The sequence below is a fragment of the Lissotriton vulgaris genome, unplaced genomic scaffold (assembly GCF_964263255.1).
Source record: "Lissotriton vulgaris unplaced genomic scaffold, aLisVul1.2 SCAFFOLD_779, whole genome shotgun sequence".
NCBI classification, from domain to species: domain Eukaryota; kingdom Metazoa; phylum Chordata; class Amphibia; order Caudata; family Salamandridae; genus Lissotriton; species Lissotriton vulgaris.
In genome coordinates, this window is record NW_028251431.1 from 457456 (window position 1) to 471929 (window position 14474).

Below are 14474 nucleotides of genomic sequence, written 5' to 3' on the forward strand. Positions count from 1 at the left end.
ATGCCCCCAATACGTTCAAATGGGACTGCGCTTGTAAATAGTGCTCTGTGTGGATCTGCCTCATGGGGGCTCCCTACCAGGCAGGCAGGAGGCTTAGTAGAAATCAAAACTGACTTTCTGGTCCACTGCAGGCCCCGGGGGTCGTTGTGCACAATGTACCTTATTGCGTTGCAGCAGCTGTAGGGCCAAAGCGGAGACGTTCCTGGTACGTGCGGGGGCCCGGCTGGGGAGAAGCGCCGCAGGGCGGGGCGTCCAGGCGGGACCTCGGAGGGCTCTGGGAAGGTCTGGGTCGTCGGCGATCCTCTGTGGTGGGCCAGGGAACCCCAAGGCGGCAATGCTGCACAGAGCGACCTGTACGCTTCAAGAGTACAGGGCGGCTCTCTAGTGCGGCGCGGCCTCAAGGGGAAACAAGGTGCAGGTCACAAGGGCGGCGTGCGAGCCGTATCTTCCAGGCTCTACGCTGCGGTCAGGGACAGGGTGCCGGTGTACGCTTCAGGCGTATGTTTGCGGCGTACAGGGGCACAGTGCAATTTCCTACACTACTAGCGTATGTGACGTACGTTTGGGGCGAATAGGGCACCAGGTGATTACTCACGCTTTGGGCGGAGGAGGTGTACCTTCAGAGTAAGGGCTGGGACTCAAGGCGTACTGTGACAGTACGCAGTGCCGTTCGAGTCGAACTGGTAGGGCGGATGCTTTGTGGGAGAGGTGCGGTGCAGGGCGGCTGGTACGCTCCAAGCGTACGAGTCGCACTCAGTCCTGCGAGGCGGCAGTTCTCCGTGGCGGCTAGGACATAGCGTGTCTGCAGTGAACGGTGCGTACTTCGGCTCGAAAGATGAGCGGAGACGCACGGTACAGGGGAGACAGTCCGAACTTGGGGAAACTCTGTGCGGTGCGGTCTGGCTTTAAACGGTGCGTACCTCGGCTCAAAGGCTTTGAGCGGAGACGCACGGTGCAGGCAGTACGGCACGGGCTCAGCAGCATTTCAGGGGTTCATGGCAGCCCAGGAATGGCGGGTCCAGCGGCGAGTTGGTGAAGCAGGCTCTATCAGTTCCGTGAAGGCAGTAGGAGAGCCCAATGGTCCTGGGGCTCAGGTCAGGGGGCCTCCTCAATTCCAGGCCCTTGGAGATTAGCTTGGAAAACACAAGTCTTTGTAGAAAGTAAAAAGCAGCAAAGTCTTTTTGTAGAGTTTCTTCTTCTCCTTTGGCAGAAAGGTTACCACTGTTGGTCAGTCCCCCAGGACAAGGACAGTTTCTCTCCTTCAGCTTCCTTTGGTCCCTTCTCCTCAGGCAGAGGGGCGTCTTGGTTCACAAGCAGGATCTAGTTTCTTAGGAGCAGGGCTCCTTCCTTTATACCGCATTTCTTTTGTCTTGGCAGGCCAGGGGGCCTGTGCATAATTTCTTTCAGTCCCTGAGCACTTTGTTTGGCAAACTCTGGTCTCTTCTTTCAGTGAGCAGGGCAGGCACATCAGACGCTCCGCAGAGGGTGGTGCCAGCATTGTGGGGGCAAGTACAGTCCAAGAGTACCTTGTTGACAGTCCTCCCTCTTCCTTGGCCAGGTGTCGGGCAGAGTCATCAGTCGCTCCCCAGGGGGCGGAGCCAGCATTGTGGTTGCAGAGCACAGCCCTATTCAGAGTCCAGGGGCACTTCCTCAACCCATCCTGGTGTAATCCCTCCATTCACCACCTGTCATCCCCAGCCCTGTCACTCACAGAACCCAGACAGAAGATACACATAAGAGCAGAGGCGGGCTGAAATGATTAGGCAAGCAAATACTAACTTTCTAAAAGTAGTATTTGCAAACACAGGATATTAAAATAAACTTTACTAAAAGAAGTATTTTATTATTCTGAGTTCAGGCATACTAAACTTAATTTTCCACCATGTTCGCTGAGCCTGCTGGGATTATAGAGTGTAATAATTCCAGCAGCCCATTCTGGCCTATGAGAACAGGTAGTCTTACAATAGTGAAAAACGAAATTGGCAGTAATTCACTATTAGGACATGCCACACACATCAGGGCTAGTCCTACCTTATGCTTACAATGCACCCTGTCCTAGGGCCTACCATAGGGGTGACTCACATGAAGTAAAGGGAAGGTTTAGGGGCTGGCAAGTGTGTGCACTTGCCCAGCCAGCATGACAGTACCAGACTGCACGCAGGTTCTGCAGTGGCAGACCCTAGACATATTTTAAAAGGCTGCTTCTGTGGCTGGCGCAACCAGCGCTGCAGGCCCACTAGCAGTATTTGCCCTTACAAGCCCTGGCACTCCTGGTGCACTCTACTGGGGACTAACAGTAAGTCAAATGAGCCAATCATGGAAATCAATCACAGGTACACTTTACATTGGCAGCACTTGCACTGCGAACCCGGATTGGCCATGGCGCAGTGCCCTGAGCAGCTAACACCAGCAAAACATCTGAGGCACATCAGCAAAAAGTGGAAGGGAGACTCACGCCAAAGTGCCAGATCTAACATCCGCACTATTAAAGATATATGCTATAAAAGTTGGGTTGGTATGAAGGAAACACAAAAGAATAAGACAATGAAAATATACATATATTTGTATGAAAAGGAGATGAGAAGCTCTAGTTGTAAGTGGCACGTGGCACTTTAGTATATGGGCACTGGCTACATGATAAGAAATTTCAGCAGCTTTGGTTTTAATGCAACGGTTAAAGCAATATATAATCAAATTAATTTTAGGAGTTTTAATGTTCAATCAAAAGTTAAAATCTGATGCAACTTAGAAAAAATGTGAACTATATCGAACCATTTTAAATACAAATATTTTAGAATTGCTCCATGCTTTTGGACAGAGAGTTAGTTGCCTTTAAGTATTGCTATATTTGCACATTCTAAGATTGGGCTGATTAAGCCATATTGCACTATATTTTCATTTGTTTGTTGTCGATTTTGATGAAAGAACACATTCATAAAATCTATTGTACACATGGTGTGTTTCATAGTGAACAAAACTGTGAGAGACAGCCAAAACGCGTAGATGAAATTTCCTTGAATTAAATAAAAAAAGAACTTTTAAAACCATCGCGTCTGAAGTGCCGCTTTAATGTCCTTACCGTGGATGTGTCTTCTTTGAAACACACACATATATATATATATATATATATATATATATATATATATATATATATATATATATATATATATATATATATATATATATATATATATATATATATATATATATATATATATATATATATATATATATACATATATATATAAATATGATGGCCGACTGAGTAAACAGCTCAATAAACCGACGATTTTTTCCACTTACTTGGGTCTGTGCACCATGTGTCTCTTCGGGAGAAGAGAGCTTCTGCGTCCTGCTTGCGAAGTGGAGTGGCGGAAATATATATATATATATATATATATATATATATATATATATATATATATATATACATATATATATATATATATATATATATATATATATATATATATATATATATACACATATACATATATATATATATATATATATGTATATATATATATATATATATATATATATATATATATATATATATATATACATATATATATATATATATATATATAACCTACTGGCAATTGCCAGTAGGTATATATAGTTAGGACCTAGTTTCCATAGGAAATCCGCAACATTCTATTTGGAATAACTTTAGCGTCGATTGAGGAATTTGCGCGCAATTTTCCAAAATTCTGGCCAGCTCAGTTCTGCTCCTTCCCTGAATGTTTTGGGGGGATTCATCAAGCAGGGGCTGAGAAAAAAGGGGGGGTCCCAAAACGTGTTTTCCCCATGTTAATTTCCATAGGACGTTTAGACACGGCTACAGCCCGAACCGCTGAACGGAATTACACCAAACTTGGCAAAATTGTAGGGACTGGTATGCAGAAGTGCCTTTTGTTTAAATGTTTAAATCGTGTAAATCCCTCCAGTAGTGGGGAAAAAAATCATAATGTGCATTAACACCAGCGTGGAGTGCAAATTGTGCAGGGTCTGTAATCTCGTTTTGGGCACAAATTGGAGATTGATTGTACCTAAAAGTGGATTTGTAATCCCGCAGTTGGATTCGTGTTTCGGAAGTAGTAAATAATCTCTCTCTAGACTCTAGTCGATTATTTAGAACGACGTCGCTGCCACGCTGGGCCTTGTGCTGCAGCCAGAGAGGCCTAGGGCTCACAAATACGGGCTCATTTCCGTTTCTGATCAAAACGCCCGTTGTGAGACGTGTTATGTGCCACGCGCAAATTATACCTCCCACACACACACACACACTGCCAACAATTTTGCTCCGGAGAAAACATGGTGAGAACCGTCACGGTAAATATTGCACACCAGGGTGGGAAAAAAAATCACAATGTGCATGCTTGTTAGTTCACCAGTGTGAAGAGTTGAGATCCTGGTATATGTCAATGTAAGGACTGCACCTTACCTTTCAGTGCACAGGCATGCAGAATCCCTGTTTGCAGACAGAAGGGGATCGCTCGTACAAGGAGGCTTTCGTTGGTATAGGGGCATTTTTACAGAGCAAATTCTTTCTATTTGTTTTTATTGCAGCTTTATATAGTGCGAGATCGACCCAAAGATATCAGAGCACTTTACAAGAGCACCAGGGACCTTACACAAGGACACATTCATTATTTTGGTACTGTAGGCGGTGGAGATTAAGTGATTTGCCCAAAATTACAGAACGGTCAGGCCACACCTAGGCTCGAACCCTGTTCCCCAGCGCTAAAGTCGGAAGCTTTAGCCGTAAGGCTACATCCTCTACTTCCACAGATGAGCTGTAGATGCTCTCTCTATATACTTTCTTTGTCGTCAATACCACAGTCAAAGTGATCCCGGCAGAATCTGGTGGACGTGAACGTGCAGATAACGCAAGCATGACATTGATTGAATTGGCATATTTCAGGCACTTTAAGCTTGAGTGCACATGGTTATTGTTTGTTTACCAGACTCATCATCAGTGACTAAACAGAGCTTCACAAAATGCTTTGAGGTAATGCTTTACCATGCGTGGCATAGTGTTTCAGTAACACTTCGTGGCATAGTGTTTCAGTAACACTTCGTGAAAGCTAAACTGTTGCTCTGGCATCCTCCAATGTATGCTTAATGTCAGGTTACTTAATAGGGAACATATGGTTGGAGTGAAATTAATGTAAGTGCATTACTGTGTTAGACTGTCTGCAGTCGTTTTACTATATTAAAAGAGCAAAATCAATGCACTTTGCACAGTATGACGAACAAAACACAGAGACACAAGTCTGTAAAATAAAAGGCAGGGAAATCGACAATTGTGCTCCAAAAGCGCATGCAATTCAAAATTTGCAAACATTCGTGACAAGAATTTTCAATTCTATTAAGGACAAGGAGGCGAGGATTATGCTTTCTCATTTCTTTAATGAAATGCTCAGCAGCCAATAAAAACAACCAAAAAACTACATTTCCCATGAACACCAGGGAGTAACCATAGATGGTAGTGTATAAAAGGTCCCAACATTAGTCTGTCTTCCTCTTTCTTTGTGGAAATATGTCCAAATTAAAGTAAAATCCCAAATACAACAGGAACAACAATTCCAAACAAGCCGCCGTCATCCACAGAATCCGGAAGTAGGCAGCCGAAGAACCATGGGTCCAGAAGACAGGAGGAGAACCAGATCCCGACAAGGAAGGAACGACATCACTTCTGGTCTGAACCTGAAACAAGATACAGAGCCATAATACCCAAAACAATAAGACTGTCAAGAGTCATCCAGGGAGGGAACAGGGAGAGAAATATTTGCAAATGCATGTATACAGTCATAATACATAAGCATACAAATATGGAAAAACCTGGGTGGGATAATCCTCGCCTCCTTGTCCTTAATAGAATTGAAAATTCTTGTCACGAATGTTTGCAAATTTTGAATTCTATGTCAGGACAGGAGGCTCCGATTATGCTTTTTTAAAGCTGATCCACCACTACAGAAGCAACACAATCAATCGGTTTGTAATAAAACGTTTTAAATACAGAATCAGATGACCAATCTGCAGCTTTCATTATGTCAAACAAAGTAACACCCATGGAGAAGGCTTTGGACGCCATAGCCCCACGTGCAGAATGTGCGCCAAACACAGAAACATCAATACCTGCTTCAGACATAAGCCCCCGCACCCAGCGCGCCAAAGTAGCTGGAGTGACGGGGCGAAAAGGCTTTTGTAAAGCAATCAGCAATTGACCCTGCATGTCAGATCGCAAAGAAGCGGTACTCACCTCGTAATCCTTTAGGCACTGCACAACGCAAAGGTTGGGATGAGAAGGAAAAGAAGGGTAAAATATAGAAGGCGTATTAGATTTTGTACGCCTGGAAAGACGAAAAGAAACCCCCTCAGGAGTAAAACTACGACCAGCAAGATCCAAAGCGTGGACATCTGAAACACGCTTACAGGAAACCAAACACAGTAACATAGTTAATTTCGCAGATAACTGCTTGCGGGAAAGCAAGGAATTCGAAGTCCAGGCCTCCAAAAAACGGAGAACAACCGAAACATCCCACAATGTAACATACTTTGGATTGGGAGGTTTCGCAAAACGAATCCCCTTAAGGACCCTGGAAACAAAAGGATGTTCACCCGCAGGTTTCCCATCTATGTGAGCATGACCTGCCGAAATAGCCGAGCGGAAGCCATTAATAGTCGAGTAAGCCAGCCCCGAGGTGGCTAAAGAAGCCAAGAAGTTAACAATCACACTGACATCTGCCGAAACGGGATGAACTTGTTGTTGATCACACCAATCGCACCATCGCTTCCAAGACCCCTTGTATCGTTTGTGAGTATTGGGAGCCCATGCTTCACGAAGGTACTTGGAAGCGTCGCTCGAAATGCCTGGGATCGCCCAACGATCCCCGAGATCTTCCACGCGAGCAGGTGTAGGGAGCCCGAGGTATTCAGGGGATGAGGACCTCTGAGAGGATCCAACAAGAGATTCCACAACGGGGTAAGGAGAAACGGCGGAGCGGAGCACATTTCCAGAAGCACCGGAAACCAAGCTTGAGCCCTCCAGAGAGGGGCAAGCAGAATCAGATCCGTCTGAAACCGTTTGGAGTAAGCCAAGACCCTGGGAAGCATTAGAAACGGAGGAAAGGCATAACAAAGGGTCGATGGCCACTGCTATAGAAAAGCATCCGTGGCCAGAGCCTGAGGGTCCGGTCTCCAACTGTAAAAGCGCGGGAGTTGCGCATTGAGGCGAGAGGCAAACAGATCCAGCTGACAAGGACCCCTATGCCGTTGGAGAGCACGGAAGACTCGAGGATGAAGCCTCCAATCGCTGTAATCCCGGAGATGTCTGGAGTGCCAGTCCGCTATTTGATTGTGGCATCCCGGAAGATACTCCGCAATAACAGTGATCTTCTTCTGCAGACAAAAGTGCCAGAAATCCTTGGCGATCTCCGCCAAAACTTTGGACCTGGTCCCGCCCAGTTTGTTCACGTATCAGACTGCCGACACATTGTCCATCCGAAGAAGGACACAACAACTCGGTTGGAGGGGAGAGAAGCACTTGATCGCAAAGGAACCCGCCAGGAGTTCCAAACAGTTGATATGCAGAGTCAACTCCTGAGGCGACCAACGACCCCCGGTCGAGACAGACCCGCAACGGGCTCCCCAACCCCACCGGCTGGCATCGGACTCTATCACTAGATCCGGGGACGTCCCGAAGAGGGCTCGACCATTCCAGGCCTCCATGTGGTCCAACCACCACTGCATTTCCCAACGGACCTCCTCCGTAAGAGGGATCTGGTCCGAGTATCCGAGACCTTTCCGGAGATGCAGAATTTTCAGGCGTTGCATTGCCCTGTAATGTAGGGGACCCGGAAATATCGCTTGAATGGACGACGCCAGTAGACCCACTACTCGCGCCAACGACCTCAACGACACAGTCGGTCTGGAAATAACAGATGTCAACTCACTCTTGATGTAACGCATCTTTTGCTTGGGTAAGAGAAGTTGACAAGCCACCGAATCTATCTGGAAGCCCAGGAAGTCTATAGACTGGGAAGGAACCAAAACCGACTTCTGAACATTGATCAGAAAGCCTAGAGATTGTAACAGATCGATGGACCATTCCAGATGACGCAGAAGTTGAAGAGGACAATCCGCCATAAGGAGAATATCGTCCAGATAAATTATCAACCGCACACCCCGAGAACGAAGATGTTCCACAACTGGTCTCAATAGTTTCGTGAAGCACCATGGTGCCGACGACAGACCGAAGGGGAGAACCTGATACTCGTACCAAACCCCTTGCCATAGAAACTGAAGAAACCGGCGATGAGGCTGGAAAATTGGAATCGAGAGGTACGCATCCTTGAGATCCAGACGGACCATCCAGTCCCCCTCTCGTAAGAGGTCTCTCAATAGATGGATGCCCTCCATCTTGAAATGACGGTAGACTACCACCCCGTTGAAGTCTTTCAGATTGAGAACAAGGCGAGAGCCGCCTCCTTTTTTCTCGACCAGAAAGACTGAACTGGCAAACCCCAAGGGATGACGAGTCGTGGGAACAATCGCCCCTTTCTTGAGGAGGGTGGCTATTTCCTCTGAGAGACACGCCTGGTCTCTCAGAGGAAAATGCAAACAAGGGGGAGGACGAGTTTGATGCACTGGATGATAAAACTCTATTCTGAACCCTTGAACAGTTTGCAGAACCCATGCATCGCTTGAGATCATGCGCCAATTGTGCAGGAAATATTGAATGCGACCCCCCAACATCACATCGCATGCATGAATTAGGCTCACCTGTAGAGGAGGCATCATGGTATTGTCCTTGTTGACCACCAGAACGGCCTTTTCCATACTGGCCTTTTCCTTTTCTTGAAGGATAGAAGTTGGCTCGGGTGGAGTAGCCGGAATCATAGGAACCTCTCTGCTGAGAGGAATTTCCCCTCTGGGACTGGTTCGCAGAGCCTCGGCCGAACGAGCGTCCCCTTCCACGTCCGGCCTTAGCAAAAACCGGGCGCATGGCCCGTCTCAAAGAGGCCTGCGCCTTGTCAATCCCGCTAAACGTTGAAACAAAACGAGTGAGTTCCTTCAGGAACGGCTGTCCGAACAACAGTCCTTGAGCTTCAGGGCCAGATTCGGAAGTTGCTAATTCCGAAAGCTTCGGATCCAACTTTAAGAGTATGGACCTGCGACGTTCAGTCGACATTGCGCAATTTGCATTGCCCAGGTAACAAATCGCCCGTTGGGCCCATTCGATCAGTTCTTTGGGATTCACAAGAGCAGAAGCCTCGTCAGCCCTGTAACCGAGGTCCAAGAGTTTGGTGAGAGGAGCCAGCAAGTCGAGCATCTTGTCTTGACCGGAACGCCAAGATCTGTCCAAACCTTTTTTAGGGTCTTTCGCGTACTTTTTCAAGTACGTGACCATCATGGGGTCAACCTCCGGGGTGTCGGCTAGGTGGTCCGCCAAATCCGGTCTCGGGCACTCGGAGCGCAACCGTGCCCGAACCGAGGCCTCAAAAGGTTGGCGAATATGAGACTCGATATAAGCCGCCACTGCAGGTGAAGGCGTCCACGATGAAGAGTTCGGGTGGACAATGTCCGCCGGCTCGAAATTAAGGACTGAAGGACGCTCAGGGGCGTCTACAAAATGTTCCTTACAGACCCTCTTCCGAGGGGGCGGTGAAGCATGATCTGAAGACGCGGAAGAGTGGGCATTATCCGACTCCGACTCTTGAGGAGCTGAAGAAGCGGAAGGAGTTGCCGCTAAACTCTTCGCAAGACGTTGAAAGTCCGCCTTATGAGGATTCACCGACGATTTGGCCGATTTCTTTGCAGCAGGCAACCAACCCTGCTGTTGGGCGTAAAGATTCAGGTGACGCTTCAGGGGGTTAATTGCACGCACCAGTGCCTTATTAACTGACTGTTGGACCCCCTTAACCACCAAATTCTGCTCCAAGGAGTCTTCCTCCTCGCCATCGTAGTAGTAGTCGTCGTCAGCGTCATAATATTCAGCCATTCTACTAGGTAGAAAAGTAAATGCCCACCAGACGACTAAAGTTCAGAGTGTCAAAACACCAGTCAAGGGGGAGTGCGTAAACCCCAAAGCAGGCTTTGAATGAAGCAGGAACCGGGTCCGGACTTCAAGAAAATTATTCAAGCGTGGAGGGAGCCAAAGCCTGCACAGCACCAACACTCTAGGCAGAGCCTATGCCACAATGTTGCAACCGCAGTCCTCAAGAAACCACGGTGTCTGACGGGGTTAAAGTTTGTAGACAGGTCGTGGGCAGAACGCCAAAGACGTCGTCACTCAACCAGTTCTGAGGAGAAACCCTGAAACCGGAAATAGGACAGTGCGCATGCGCGACTGTCACCTGTCACCAAACACCGTCTCGAGAGCGCTCGCGCTCCCCTAAGGAAAACGGAAACCCCTGCTCCCACTCCACAAGAGTACACGAGCGCGAGATAGCGCACGGAACAACGGAGGTGGCCACACGCTCCAAACAGAAGGAAAAAAGCTGAACAACAGCTGAGAAAAACCACGTAAGTAACACGGAGACAAAGCCCCAAACACGTGAACCTTAAATGCGCAAAGCACAACAGGCAAGAAAAGCAACAAAGTCAACAGAGTAACAATATGCTTAGAAGAGAAAAATATGCACTTAACTGGCTGCGGAGCAGCAAAGAAAGAGGAAGACAGACTAATGTTGGGACCTTTTATACACTACCATCTATGGTTACTCCCTGGTGTTCATGGGAAATGTAGTTTTTTGGTTGTTTTTATTGGCTGCTGAGCATTTCATTAAAGAAATGAGAAAGCATAATCGGAGCCTCCTGTCCTGACATAGAATTGGCTGCTTCACCTCAACCTGCCTGATTGTGTCTCTGGTCTCTGATCACTGTCTTGGGTCCCAGGCAGAATATGAGATGCAGGCTCGCATGTGGTAGGAATCATGAAAAAAGACTTTCTTCCTTTGATTTTCTTAATAACACCACGTAGTCCTCTGGTTGGTGCGATGCAATTTTGCACTCGATTCTGAGCTCGACACCTCAGAATGGTGAATAACACGAACATATGATATGTTATTCCCCATGCCATTTCCCCACTCAGATGTGCAACAAAAGTGCCACTGCCCGCAGCTCCCGGTTCCGTTACTGTGATTTGTGACAATCTCGTGAGACAACACCAGAGTGGAGTGCAAATTGTGCAGGGTCTGTAATCTCGTTTTGAGCACAAATTGGAGATTGCTGATTGCACCCAAAAGTGAATTTGTAATCCCGCAGGTGGAATCGTGTTTCGGGTGCTAACAGGAGTTTATACTTAAAGCGGGACTAGCCCCGTAATTTGAACCAGGGCCTTAGATTAGTAATATGAGGACATTAACGCGGCTCTTGGACAGGTTCAACGCTACTCGGGGAGAGCGATAGGAGCGCACGAGGCAGCTAGGCCCTGGTCGCGAGAGTATGGCGGGAGATAGATTGGGAGGTGAAGGGATAGAGAGGAAGGGGGAGAGTGAAGTCAGCTGATACTACTGTAGTGATGGAATGGGACAACGTGATAGGGAGGGAGGGGGGCATGTGAGGAAGAAGGGTTGAGAGCGGCGATGGGGTGATAGGGAGAGAAATGGTGGAACATTGTCCTTGGTAAAAAAGAAATGATCAAATTTGGTAAAGACGATGAGGCAGGATCAGGAATGGATGAAGTAAAGCTGCGGGTGGGGGCTGGCAGGAGCAATCATGATCCTGGCGGTGGGGTATTGGGGGGCTGGAGCTTGGCAGGAAGCTGGAGAGGGGGGGAGTGAAGGAGAATGAGGCGGGAAACATCATTTTATGGAGGGAGGCGGGCAAGAGGCTAATAATTGGGGGGGGCTCAGGGGCTGGCAGAAAAGAGGAAGCATAACATGGAAGAAGTATGGCAGGGAGTGGAGAGCGGGAGCATGTTAAGAGGTAGGGAGCAGGGTGTTACCGACCGTATAAGCCTCAGACAGTTAAAAAGTCACCCCTCTGTCCTCTCTGCTGCACTGAGAGGTGTGTGAGGTTTTCTTCAGTTTGAGGGCTGGGCAAGTAACGTTGATTTAGTGTAAATATTGCTGCCGTGCTGTGAATAGGTTTCCTGAAAAGTAACGTGTGTGCGTTACACATTTAGGAAATGTCTCGCATAGATCGATTGAAAGACATTTTGAGCAGGTGAAAGTTCGAGTCAGGCCCATGTCAGGCAGAGCTAAACACGAGTGTCTCTGCCCAGCCCCATCTGCCTTTCAAAGGCATGTTGTTGTATTATTAAGCACCAGCATGGCCACTGATGTGTTCTAATGTTGATTTAGGCAATAATGGTGATGTAACAAAACTGGTGCTCAATGTCATGTAAAGCGCTCTGATACCCGATGTCTCGAGTCTACTTCGCTATATAAAACAAAAAATAGAAACATCAGTTGTTGGCCTATGTATGTAGGTGCGTTAGCAATCTGCCAGACTATGTTTGCGGTCCCTGTAGTGAAATAGCAGCAAGCGGCAGCGCAGAAGGTTAATGTGCCTGCTGCAAAGAACATATACCTGATGCAGATCACAAAATACATATGATGTAAATAGGTCAGTGAGTCACTGCTTTTGTCAGAGAGATCCTTTTGTTACTTGCAGTTCCTAAGTTAAATTCCTAACATACAGGGCAAACTATTAACTGTCATGTAAGAGCTGCATGCAAAGTGCAAGGAAAAAATTAGAGCGTTATGTTTTTCCCCCACAGTCTTTGTTTCATTACCCTACTGTTTCAAAAAGAAAATTGTTATCTTTTCATTTTCAGCGCCTGACAACCTGAAACATTACCGCATTTGGGGCAATTTTTCAGCAAACAACACGAGGACCCCAACCTCCGTTGCTGCTCTTTCACCTCGGCTACAACCCAGCAAACACCAGTGTTAACGGTAAGGAAACTGATGCTATATATTTTTTTACATGGGAGTTAGGGCTATGTATGTGGTCACTCACCAGGCTCTCAAGCAGTGTCTCTTTCAGTGCCTCCAGCAACCACTATGGCACAGAGAGGCAGGAGGCAGTACGGCTGTATTTTAGCAGTCATTTTGTGGAAAGGGGAGCTGTTGGAGATGTATTACGATAATGCACAAGATATATGTATTTATACTGAAATTTCATATTATTGCACTGCACCTTATACGTTGTACTTTGATTATTGACAGGTTTCTTTAATATATATATTGGTATGGCCAGCAACACATCATCATGAATACAGTAAAAGAGCTGATTGCAAGGTCATTCCAGGCACGGCCACTTGAACAAAAACTACAGATAAAGCAATTAGGACCTCATCAGCCTGAAATAAACCTACAGCAAACTACACAGGACAGAGGAAAAATGTCAAAACGTACATTCTCAAATGCCTGGTACACAAAAGCTGATTGGCTTACAGGGTGCCCTATAAAAATGCTCTGTTCTGCTTCCCCTGCTTGCTGTTTGATGGTGACTTTTCTTGGACACATCAAGGATTGGTTGACTTGAAGCATATATCTGAAAAAATAAAGAAGCATGCACTCACAAGAAATCATCTGGAAAACCTGACAAGACTGGGAATGTTGGGGGAAGACGCACCAATTGAGCAGTAGATAAATGATGCATCATATCGCAAATCCATTCAAAAACACAATTAAGCTGTTGATAAGAACAGACAAAATCTATCCAAGATCATTGATGGCATTCGTTTCTGTGGTGCTTTCGAACTGGCATTGCGAGGCCATGACGAATCAGAAACTTCCTCAAAACCTGGGATCTTCCGAGGCCTAGTGGATTTAATGTCAACCATAGACAAGGATTTGAAAACACATTTAGCACATGCTACAGTCTTTAAGGGCACCTCTAATACAATACCAAATGAACTCCTTGACTGTATGCTCGAAATTATAAGAAGCCATATTGTGCAAGAGTTGCGAAACACAGACTTTGTGGCTATTCAGGCTGATGACACCACTGATGTGGCCACTAAAACACAGTCCGTGTTAGTATTTCGGTACCTTGACAATGACAGAAACGTTGTGGAGAGGTTCTATGGTTTCACACATTTAAGAGACTCTAGTGCAGCAACCATCACTGAAGCTATACTGTGTCAGCTGGACTTAATTTTCCCGGACCTGCCTCAAAAACAAAAACTTATCGCACAAAGCTATGATGGTGCGTCCGTAATGAGTGGAAGCCTGAGTGGGGTACAGAAACGAATTTGAGATGTGTACCCTAATGCTCATTTTGTGCACTATTACGCCCACCAACTCAATCTTATTATGCAACAGGCGGTATCAAAGATCAGAGAGACACGAGTTTTCTTTCAGGATATCGGAGCCATAGCAGCATTCTTCACACGTTCCCCCAAAAGAACAGGAGCCCTTCATGAGATTGTAGACAAAAGCGTACCAAGGGGATCCTCAACTCGTTGGAACTTTCATATTCGTACAGTCAACTTAATCTTTGAACATAGGGCG